Below are 12557 nucleotides of genomic sequence, written 5' to 3' on the forward strand. Positions count from 1 at the left end.
GCAATTTTATCTCATAAAAATTAGGTTTTATCAGAATTCAGATGACCCATTTTTGTTCCAAAGCACAAATGATGAAACATACCTCCCACCTTTCAGCAGACAGGAGGCGAATTAGGGGGTCAACAATAGTGTGTACACTGTCAGACACAATTGTTCTGTTTCACTGGTTTCCTTTATAAAGGAAGGTCCAGTTGGGGAGCACAACAGCACCCACATCCCAGGGTGGTTGTGAAGATCAGATGAGATAATATTTGTAAAGTGCTTAGGACAGTGTCTGGAACTTTGTAAGCTCTGTATAAATATTAGATAATTAGTAGTAGTAGTAGTAATAGTAGTAGTAGTAGTAGTAGTAGTAGTAGTAGTAGTAGTAGCAGTAATAAAAAAAAAGTTTCCATTTTCATAAGCTAATCAATGTTAATTGGTTAAATGGAACCAGAGAGTTAATCACTTAGTGCTTAACAGCAGAGGTAACATCACAATGGAGGCTAAAGCTAACATACAATATAGCATTAGAAAAGAAACCCTCTTTGGTAACACCCATAAAATCCTGAGGGAGAAATGTAGACAGCCTTATCATGGGAGAGTGACATCAGAGCAATCACCACACCGACAAAACAGTATTGATGCTTTCAGTCAATTTCCTTCCTGACCTACAAATAGATTTCCTAATTTATATTTCACTTTCTACCAGAGCTTCCCTTTTTGAGATTGAACAGTCCCCATACACTAAACTAAAATGCCTGTTCTTTTTCAAAATTATTTCTAATGGCAAAACAACTTTTTAAACGTATATTCCTATGCCTAGAGCCTCACAGGCATAGCTGATGAACAGAATATGCAAATCAGAATGTTTCAGAACAGGTGAGAATTCCATCAAGTTTCACACATGAGAGTGTTTCAGTTGGTGGGGAAATTACAAGTTTCCTACTGACAAGAGAATTGTCTATTTTATCACTTCATGTTTTGTGCTATTTTCATATCATAAATCTGAAATAATGGAATTCTAGTAGAACTAATTTCCTGGGAGAAGGACAACATCTGATTGAGAAGGCATGAGTGTGTATTTAGATCTAGAAGGGCCCTTTGAAGAGGTACAGCTTGTCTCTATTAAGGTTAACCCCTCTATTTGTGCTTTCCTCCTCTGAAAGTTTGCCCATCAAACATTCCCTCCCTCTCATTCCCCTTCAATCTTTTTCTTTCCAGTTCAGAGTTCTTAAGGTCCATGGACCCTAGGTTAAGAATCCTTCAGGCAGATCCTTTCTTCCTGTACACACTTCCATCTCCTCAATCTTTGAGGGAAAAAAAAGAAACTTTATTTGGCCTTGCCATGACCTCAAGGTTTCATCCTGTATCACTCATCCCTTTCATTTTCAAGTTCCTAGAAATTCATTGAACCCATTGCTTTACCACCCACTCACTTTTCAATCTTTACCAATCAGATTTCTGAGTGTACTCTCTTCTGAATCTACTCTCAATACACACTTGAATCCATAAACAGCAGAAACAACTCTCCTTTCCTTGCTGGTAAAACTTCACCTCCCAGAGTTATGGAGTGATCCAGAATGTTAGTATTACCCTGCAAGCAGAAGATACTTGGAGATGCAGGAGAAATATCCTCTCCTCTGACCAGCCCTCTTCATTCTGGGTCCTAACCAGTTCTCTTAGATTTAGATCACCACACTGGTTTTTAGTTCTTCCTTATCTATTGTTCAATCATTTTTCAGTTGTGACTAACTCTGTGACCTCATTTTGGGGTTTTCTTGGCAAAGATAATGCAATGGCTTGCCATTTTCTTCTCCAGCTCTTAATTATTAAATCCAATTTTTTTTTCTCAGTTCATATTCTCCATTGTTATCATGCCTTCTGGAAGAAGGGAAACTTCCAATTTCTGCCAGTTATATCCTAAAATCTGTTGGAATGCCAGCACTACAATGATAACCTTAGTTGTTAATCATAGTATAGCTACAAATCTGAGCTCCACAAAATAATTCCCGTTTTGCTTGAGACAGAGAGAATTTAATGAGTATGAAAAGCACAGGGACCGTAGGGAAATCTTTAGATCATCAGATGTGTCAATCTATCAAAAAAAAAAAACCTTCATTAGAATGAAAATGGAACCTTTAGAACTAATCTTAAATGTACAAAGCATGCAATTATTCCTCTAAAGAAAATTACAATTAATACCATTCCTAAGACCAATGGACTTTTCAAGTATGAGGTGGGGAAGGAGAAGGGAAGATGAAGGAAAACAGGGCAAAGGAAGGAGAAAGAGACAGAGAAACCAACTTCTGGTTGATCACTCTTCCACTCACTGGAATAATGTATATTTACTATTGCCTCAAAAGAAATGGGGGGGAGGGGAGGGAGGTGGGGGGGGAGGAGGAGAGAGGGAGTTCAGTGAGAATTTTATACTGGTCTATGGCTTTGGCAGAACTCCGCATAGAGAATCAGTCCAGAACATTCCCCACCTATAAAAAAAAGAAAAGAAAAAAAGCTAAATTCAATAACCAACACTCCAAAGAAACATATCTACAATTTCTGTTCAAACTAGGACTAGGTCACATGCTTCTCCCCGAGATGTGACAATGACTCCTACTATAAGCTCTACCCTGAAGAAGTCATTTTGGAACAAAAGGAATCCGGGGTGTGTCGGGGCGGGGAGATGGGAGGGTGTGGGGGAGGAGTTGAGGGGGTGGGTGAGGTTGGGGTATGTGTGTGCCTGAACAGGAAACCATCTCCCCTATAGTCCAAATGATTCACCAGGGAAAATATCTCTAAATCAACAGGACCCTACTCCATTCAACATGGAAAGTCACTCCCTTAATTCTGTGATCCATTTGGGGACCATCTGAACTAGTTGGACCTAAATGGGGACAGAATTAGGATCTTCTTCCAATCTATTCAGTCATCATTAAGGGAAGAAATCACTGTGAAGAAGGGCCCACTTCCTCACCACCCCCAGCAACAGCTGCTGACCAACTGTCACCAAGTACAAGAGCCCTGGGAGTGACAGTACCCACCAGACCACCAGTCCTGCTTCCAGCCCATCTCTCACAATCATCATTAAGAAAGCAACTCATGTGAAGAATAAGCCAGCCATCCTTCTCTAAATGTCACCCACAAGAAAGGGCATGTCCACCTAATTGAAGCATTGATACTCAGGTGTGGAGGGCATAGAGAGAGACATGAGGCAACACTTGTCAGTAAAGTCAGACCACAGACCACAATCACCACTTTGAAGACCATCTTTCCTTAAACTCCTATGGAGGACCCCGACCCCAAGGACCCCAAACCCAAGCATCTTGAGAATATCAATGCTTCCATCCCAGTGCCTGTAGACATCATCCTGTAGAAGCAACCCCTGTGGCAATTGGTCCTGCAGGTATTACAGCCACAGCTACTGAAGATTCAAAAAAGAAAGTTCTTGTCATCAAAGTCCTTGGCACTGTCAAATAATTCAATATCATAAACTGTTAACATTTTATCAGTGGAAATGACATTAAAGAAGAATCATTAACATCTGTTTTGCCATTGCACCCAGGGACTTCTCCATCTGACTCTCAGCTAAAACCTTCCATATGTGTTATCTCTCCCATTAGAATGTGAGCTCCCTGATTACAGGACTATCTTACTTTTTTATTTGGATCCCCCGGGCTTAGCACAGTGCTTTGCATTTATTATAAGTTTTTAATAATTTTTTTTCATTCATTCAACCACCTTCATTCCTATTGAAATAGTCCAGAAGCTGCTAGCCCCGACATTATCAAGCAGGAGAAGATCTAAGGAAACCCTTCAGCCAAATCCTCCCTAAATCATGGTCCCTGGCACCATAATACTGAAGGCCTGATGAAGTCTGACCACAGCAAACCAGGATTATCTTCTAACTGCTTACTTTCCAGTCCTTACACAGCCTAAGGTCACATTAGGTTTTTTGGCTGCTATATTACACCATTGTCTTGTATGGTTTATGTTGCCCCCACGTAAGACTCCAAGATCAAACAAATTATGAGCTGGCTGGCTTGTACTCAGCATATATTATTGAAGTGGATGTTTTAAAAATTCAAGTCAAGTTTTACATTTATTCCAATTAAAGTTCTTTTTCTTTGATTAAACCAGACTTTATAGCCTCTTAAAAACTGTTTGTGTCCTGACTAACCTCAAGTGTGTTAACCATATTTCTTGGCTTTCTGCCATCTGCAAATTTGATAAACATCCCACTCATCCCTTTAAATCATTAACAGAAAAGTTGAACAACACAAGGCTAGGGATGGATTCCTGGGGCACACCACTGGCCAACACTGTCCAATTAGACTAGTCTAATATTATTAATATTAACAACTGACACATGTATAATGTTATAAAATTTGCCAAGGGCTTCATATACATATCTCTAAACAACTCTGTCATAGGTACTATAAGATACATTTTACAGGTGAGGAAACTGAAGCTTATTAACTTTCCCAGAGTTACCCAGGTAGTTACTATCAAAGTCAGGATTTGAACCCAATTCTTTCTGCTTCCAAGTCCAGCAATCCATCCGCTATTTTGTGCTGCCTTTTTTGCTCTTTGATTTCAAACATTCAGTCATTTCTGAATTTAGCCAACTACTATCATCTCATCCAAATGCATTCCTAGTTTCCATAAGAATAACATAAGAGGCTTTTTTTTTCAAATGCTTGCTTAAAATCTATATAAATTATAGCAACAGGATTCCCCTGATCTATCAGGGTATGTAGATCAAAAAAAGGAAATGAGGTTAACCTCTCTTGACCTGTTCTTGATGAAGCCATGGTGGCTTTTTGTATTCATCATTTCCTTTTGTAAATGTTCACAAACCATCTTTTAATAGATTTTGGGGGGTCAGAACCTGCAATTTCACCACTTCCTTTTCTATGTTCACTAACCATCCTTGAATAATATGTCCCAGAAATTTGCCCAGAATAAAAGTAAAGCTCACCAGCATATAGTTTTCAGGCTTCACTCTCTTCCTTTTATTGAAAATTAGGACAGCTTTTGACCTTTTCTTTGGCACCTCTTTTATTTTCCATGATCTTTCAAAGATCACTGAGAGTGACTGAGCAATGACATTCACTAGCTGATTCAGTGCTGTGGAATCAATCAACAAGTATTTATTAAGCCCCTGCTAGTTCTCTAGCACTGTGCTAGGTACTGGGATACAGATACAAGGATTGAAACAGTCCCTATTTATGAGGAGTTTATGTTCTAAGAAGGAGGCAACAAGTACATATCAAATAGAAATAGGATAAATATAAAGTCAATAAGTGCATATATAAACATATCCAAAGTAGTTAACTATATGGTTTGTTGTTATTGTTGTTTTATGTTTGTCCTTCATTCTTGAAGAGGACCAATGACATCAGGAAGGTGATATCTTGACTTGCAAGTGAATTGGATTTACGTGAGGCAGGGTTGTGCAAAATCACCAACCTCACTCTCTCCTCCAGAGCCATCTGGGTCCAGTGGCAAGATATAGATCAGGATAACTGGAGATGGCCCTGGATACAGTGGGAGACCTTGGCCTTTTTTATGTAAGGTATATATAAATATATAACTACAAGGTAGATTTTGGTGAAAGACACTAGCACTTGAGGGCCTCAGGAAAGTCTTCATGCAAGATGGTGCTTGAACTGCATCTTTTTTTTTTTGAACTGCATCTTGAAAGAAGAGAGAGACTCTATGTAGCGGAGATAAGGAAGGAGAGTGTTGTAGGCATGGGGGATGGCCAGTACAAAGGCACAGAAACCAGTGTCCTCTGTGAAGAGCAGAGAGAATTCTGGGGAGCAACATCCATTTAGGCTAGAAAGGAGTTTGGGGATAAGTAATGTAAAGCATTACAAACTAAACAAAGGAGTCTAATTTTTTTTTCTAGTGGCAATAGGAAGCCATTGGAATTGGTTGAGGAGGGGAGTGACACAGACATTTGAATAAGGAAAATTACTTTGGCAGTAGCATATAGGATGAGTAAGAAACGTGAGGCTAGGAGACTAAGAGGTAATGAGGGCCTAAACTATGGTGGGTTAGCTATGAGTGGAGAAAAGGGGCAACTAGGTGGCATGTAATGGATGGAGCACCAGCCCAGGAGTCAGGAGGACCTGAGTTCAAATCCAGGCTCAGACACATAATTCTCACTAGCTGTGTGACTTTGGGCAAGTCACTTAACCCCAATTGCCTCACCAAAAAAAAACAAATTTAAAAAGGGGGCAGCTGGATGGCGCAGTGGATAGAACACTGGTCTTGGAGTCAGAAGGACCTGAGTTCAAATTTATCCGTAGACACATGATACTCACTGTGTGACCCTGGGCAAGTCACTTAACCCTGATTGCCTGGCAAGAAAGAAAGAAAGAAAGAAAGAAAGAAAGAAAGAAAGAAAGAAAGAAAGAAGAAGGCAGAAAGGAAGGGAGAGAGAGAGAGAGGAGAGAAGAGAGAGAGAGAGAGAGAGAGAGAGAGAGAGAAGGAAGGAAGGAAGGAAGGAAGGAAGGAAGGAAGGAAGGAAGGAAGAGGAAGGAAGGAAGAAAGGAAGAAAGGAAGAAAGGAAGAAAGGAAGAAAGGAAGAAAGGAAGAAAGGAAGAAAGGAAGAAAGGAAGAAAGGAAGAAAGAAAGAAAGAAAGAAAGAAAGAAAGAAAGAAAGAAAGAAAGAAAGAAAGAAAGAAAGAAAGAAAGAAAGAAAGAAAGAAAGAAAGAAGGAAAGATTATAGAATTGGAAATGGCAAAATTTGGCAACTGATTGGATATTTGAGGTGAAGGAAAGTGAGGATAATACCAAGGTTATAAAGCTGAGAGAATGGAAGAATGCTGTTTCTTTCCAAAGAAATAGAGAAGCTTGGAAAAGAAAGCTGTTTGGGAGTAAAGATATTGAGTTCAGTTTTGAACATATTGAATTTGAGCTATATCTGGAACATCCACTTTGAAAAGTCTTATAGGCAACTGGTGATGCTTGAAACTCAGAGGAGTGGTTGTAGCTGAATATATATATGGATACATAGCTATATATACATGTACATATATAGTATATATGCATATATGTGTGCATGCATCTGAGAGTACTAAGACAACACAGAGGCAGTTTAGAGGGAGAAGGGAAGGGTATTGTATGATATGGTTGAAGGGCCAGCATAGAAGGCTAAAAAGGAGAGGTTAGACAAGTAGGAGGCAAACCACAAGAGAGCACTATCATGAATACTCAGAAAGAAGAGAGTCTTCAGGAGAGGGTGGTCAACAGGTTCAGCTACAGCAGATAGGTCAGAAAACATTAGGACTGAGAAAAGCCCATTAAGAATGAAATGCATCTGGACCTTGTGACTTGAACAGGTAGGGCAGGTAGGGCTCTCTTACTATGTCTCTACTTAATTTCAATTCCCTATTAGTCATTTTGTTCTGCCCTTTCCAGTTCAAAGATAATTCTCTTTCAAAGAGAAAATGGCAGCAATTAAATGCTGAGTACTTCTGCCTTCTCATCATAACCCTTTATTATCATCTCATCCACCCTGAGCAGAGGTCCTATTCCTTCTTTGATACCCTTCTCTTCCACAGCATATCTTTTACAAACCCCCTTCTTCTTGCCCCTAGAAGACAGCCTCATGTTATTTGGGGCTTTAGTGCTTCTCACCCAGTTTTTACAGGATCATACTTTTCTGTTCATCCTTTGTTATCTGCCCTTGCTTCTTTTTACGTATCTTTTAAAAATCTAACTTAATACATAAGGAACTTCTCTCTTTAGACAACTCCTTTTCTTCCTCTTCAAAAATGTTTCTGTTTGTATCTCATCTTGAAAGCCTTCTACCCCCATAGCACTGACTTCCTTACATAATATTTCTTGGTCTACAATATATTTTATTTCATTAAATATTTCCTAATTATATATATTTTTAAAATTAACATTCAATTTTTTGAGATTTTGAGTTCCAAATTCTCTCCCTTTCTCCTGTCCCTCCCCATCCCTTGAAAACACTATATAGTTTTAAACCATAAGATCCAACTTATTCTTTCTCTGAAGCCTTTTAAATCTCCTTTCCCAAGAGATTATGCTACATGTCTGTGAGTAATGAAACACTACATTCTCTGAAGGAGTGAAATTGTGGGTGAGCCGAAGAGCAATAGAGAGATGTATACTGAGTAGATATTAGTAGCCCAGAGCACATTACCGACAGTGTCTTGCATGCAAAAAGTAATGTAGTGTGAAAGACATCATCTTTAAAGTATATGATTGGAAAAGGAGATGGGTTGGTCATGTAGTAAGACTAAAGAATAACCAATAGATGAAAAGGAACTTTCCTGGTACCTGTGAGATGTTGCCATGTATGTCCTTTTATAATTTCTCATAAACTTCATAATTTCTTCTTTCAAGGCTCATGGTTATATCCTCTGGGATGTCCTTCGTGATCCCTGACACTCACCCCTACCCGGTTAATGTTGTTTCCTTCCATAAATTACCATTTTGTGTTTATTTATCTCTGCACATGCTTCAAACCCCCAGAAGGATATAGGATCTTTGAGGGGAGAGACTATTTCTTTGAGAGGAAGGGCTATTTGTTGAATTTTCAACACCTGTCAAAATGGCATTTGGTTTGATTTGTTTGTTTTTTTCCACAAAGTAGGCAACTTGATAAAGTTTTTTGAATTAAATTGATTTGTGAAACCAAGGGGAAAAAATCCTTCAGTGTCTTAGGTAGACCCTCTTTGGAGGATTTATGCACAAGAATCATACCAGATGAGAAGGAATAGATGGTTGTAATCCACACATTTATATCTATAAGATAATAAATCCATTTAAGTACTGAAGTATAGAAAAGGGAGAGAGAGGTGAAGCAGAGTTTGACTACCATCTTCAAGGACATGAATATTCTTAACAGCCATGTTATTAATTCATGGAGGACAGAAAGGAATCAATTAGCAAGCATTTATCAAGTATCTAGTATGTGTCAGACACCTTTCTGGGCACTGAGAGCACAAATGCAAAGAATGAAACAATCCCAGCTCTCAGGGAAGAATAATCTTGATTTAAAATAAGAGAGCTTTGAGGTGGTCTTAAAGAAGAAATTCTTGACTAGTTGAGTACTAAACATGAAAAAAATACTTTCTGAAGGAAACTGTAGAGCTTGGATATCTGATGATGTCTAAGAAACAAAGATAATTCCTAATCCTGAATGGTTTTGACAGTTATTTCCCTAAAAACAAAGAGTTAGTTTAGATTATCTTTCAGGATGCCTTTGTGCTCTACAAATATGATTAATCACTTAATCAATAGGCATTTATGAAGCTTCTACTATGGACCAGAATAGATGTAGAAGATATAAAGACAAAAATTAAACAACCCCCGTCCTCAAGGAACTTAAATTCTGTAAATCGTTTAATCATCACAAAAATATCCTCTTATGTTGGAAAGAATATAAATACTATTTCTACATATATTGTAGTATCAGTGGCCTTAATCAAGATCTAACCTATAGGCTCCATCAAGCTGGAGATACTTTGAGTACAGGCCTGGTAATAGACTCTGTTTGTTGTGTGCTCAGCCTAGCTAAGTTTGGAAAGGTTTATTATTAGGAAACTGGCCTCCAAGTAATGACTTTTTTGACCATAGCAATCCATAAAGCATTCTACTAAAGAACAGAGAGGCTGTAATCTGTGTCAGTGGAGGGAGCACGTATATCCTTCTTTTTGAATCCTTGTATTTAAATATTTTTTTTTTACTTTCCAATATACTGTAATAGAAAGAAAATGCTAGGTTTAGAACCAGAAGATTTGGGCTTGAATCACAGCTTTTCCACTTAGTATCTGTGCAACTTTGAGTAACTTAATTTCTATGAGATTCAATTTACTCAGCTGTGAAAAGAAAGCTTTATATTAAATGACATCTAAGGTCTTTTCCAACTCTAAATCCTCAGTAATGAAGCCATAGTTGATTTGATCAACTACAAATAGTGGATGAGTGCTGGAGTTAGAAACAGAAGTGAGTTTTCTGATCTTTGCTCTAGGGCTCTAACAGTTACATCCTATCTCTTCTAGATACATGTATGTAATACATGACTATATTTTTCATGACCTCCACATCTGCAAAAAATCTGGTCTTACATTTGTGGAAAAGTGTCAAGGAAATTCACTCCACCAGTACAGATAACAACCAGACTATGACTCCATAGAAAAGCATAGGGTCTTAAACACATAAAGGTTAAATGTCTCATCCAGGATCTCACAGTAATTAAATGTTACTGACAGGAGTTGAATCCAGTTTATCCTGACTCTCATCCCACAGTCCATTATACTGCACTGCCTCTCATGTCTTTTTTCATGACACAGAACACATTGACGTGTTCTCTGCACTGATAGAATGTAGGCTAATAGAGGGTAAGAACTGCCTGATTTTTGTCTTTGTATTCATAGCAACTAATACAATGCTTAGTGTATAGTAGACACTTAAATGAGCCTTAATTGGTGACATACTGTCTTTATTATTGGTGACTCTTGGTTTCAAAGGGCACAAAGTGATGGCTAAAGCCATCACTCACCCATACTAATTTGAACTTGTGAAAGATCATCTGGAAAACTATTCCAGAAATACTTTTTCAAGTTAAATTTATATCAATTTTCCATAATCTGGTGGGTCAGAAAAAGCCTGTCATTCAGTATCAGAGATAGGGACTAGACCAGTGAATTTATTGGTATAGGGAACACCAAAATTAGAATTTGTTACCAATACAGGCTGGCACCTTCTCTGCAAGTTACAGTCTTAGAGATGGCACTAAGGATCTAAATAACTTACCCAGGATCACACAGCTAGAATGTGTCAGAAGCAGGACTTCAACCCAAATCTTTCTGGCTTCAGAATAGGTTCTCTATCAACTACACTGTGGTACCTAACACTCAATATTTTTAGTAGTGTGAGGAAAACAATAATTGTTCATGTAGTTCTTAACTGCCTTAAGGAAAAACAACAAATAATCTTTACTGTCAAGAGACAGGAATTATGGGAAAAAATAATTAATTGATCAACAAGTGTTTATTAGTTCCTACTCAGTCCCAGGCATTGTGTTGACCAATAGAGATATAAAGCCAAAAATTAAACAGTTTCTGCCCTCAATAAGCTTTTATTCTATTGATGGAGACCACATATACACTGTGATATCTCACAAGACATATACACAGTAATGCAAGATCATTGCACGTGGCAGGCATCAGCAGCTGGAGAAATCTGTAGCAAGTGGCTTTTGAAATGAGTTTTGAAGGAAACTAGAGATTCTAAGAAGCAAAGGTAAAGAAGGAATGCTTTCCAAACCATAGGGACAGCTGATATAAAGACAAAGATGGGAAATGTAATGTTATATCAAAGGAATAACAAGATAGCCATTTTGTCACTAGGAAAGTAACTATGCCTTCTAACCCCACCCCACCCCCTAATCCCTGCAAAAAAAAAAAAGTATTAGTTTGGGTAAAGGAAGTGTTGATAGAATGCAAGGATAAAATTTAATACAACTCAAAGGTTAATTATCTCAACGAAAATAATAGCTAGGAAGGGAATGAGAGTACAGCTGTTAACAGAGATTATTTAGAATTCCATGAGGAGCACTGTGGATTCAAATTCCACCCATGATTCCAAAGAACAGACCAGAATGTCTGTGTTCCTCCCTTGGATCTAAACAGAAAGGGAAATTATGAGCTCAAACCAACATGTTATAAATGTGGACATATCACCTCGGCAAATTGCAGACTAGCAAGACCTGAACCAAGGCTAAACATTGAGAGAAAGGACTAGTTGCTGCCTCATTATGGTTCTTTCTTCTAAGACCAGAGCCAAATTTTCCATGCTAAAATCATAAATACCTGACCTTTCCTATTGCCTTGCTTGGACCCTCTTTTATCCTTCTGAATGAGTTTCTCCTCTGATTTATCTTGAGTGGTTATTGGTTATTGAAATACAATAATTAAAAGCAACCCTATCTAATTCCACATGAAAAAAAATGAAGCCAGCAAAGGTAGGTGAGCATAAGTCAAAATCTCAGGCACTTACCCATTTGCACAGCTGCTAGCAACCTGAGAGATATTTTTAAAAGCTTCCTTAATCCATGCAGTCAGTCGTCTTGAGAGTCAACATGTTCGTTCTGTCAGTGCTCGGTCAAGCCTGAAAGCTTCAAACGCTGTAACTCAGGACCAAAATTGAAGTTGTAGAGCTTGAAACTGTCAGCCACATCATAATCTTTTTTCCCAGTTTATCAAGAGTGTTCCTATCAGTGTTCATTTTTCTCAAAAAAGCCATTTAAGATTGACTTTCTAAAATTTTCCTTTCAATTAAATTTTTCCCCTTCTTGATAACATTTCCAAAAAGAATAGACACTTTTTTTCTTCTAAGAAAAAAAAAATAGAGAGATTGATTATTAGGGAGTCTGCACATAGAAAGCAGATCATCTCCCACTTTGATAGTTTAGCGTTGCTCTGCCCACTACCTTTTTTTTCCAGTTGAGACATCAAAACCTTTTTATGTTCACACTGTCTGTGCATTTTTATGACATCTATCACCATAGAGCCCTGAGTGCTCAGGCAGA

The 12557-nt window shown here is 38.1% G+C and overlaps 1 long non-coding RNA gene across 1 annotated transcript; it reads right to left on the reverse strand.

Annotated features, from left to right (window-relative positions):
• Window positions 1-711: 711 nt before the first annotated feature.
• Window positions 712-12251, reverse strand: LOC144457576 (uncharacterized). Its single transcript, XR_013487001.1, has 3 exons — window positions 12026-12251; window positions 4958-5106; window positions 712-2468 (listed from the first exon to the last, which is right to left on the reverse strand). It is a non-coding gene; the product is annotated as an uncharacterized LOC144457576 (long non-coding RNA).
• Between the last annotated feature and the right edge of the window lie 306 nt (window positions 12252-12557).

The sequence above is a fragment of the Phascolarctos cinereus genome, unplaced genomic scaffold (assembly GCF_003287225.1).
Source record: "Phascolarctos cinereus isolate Bilbo 61053 unplaced genomic scaffold, phaCin_HiC Scaffold_5;HRSCAF=322, whole genome shotgun sequence".
Lineage (NCBI taxonomy): Eukaryota > Metazoa > Chordata > Mammalia > Diprotodontia > Phascolarctidae > Phascolarctos > Phascolarctos cinereus.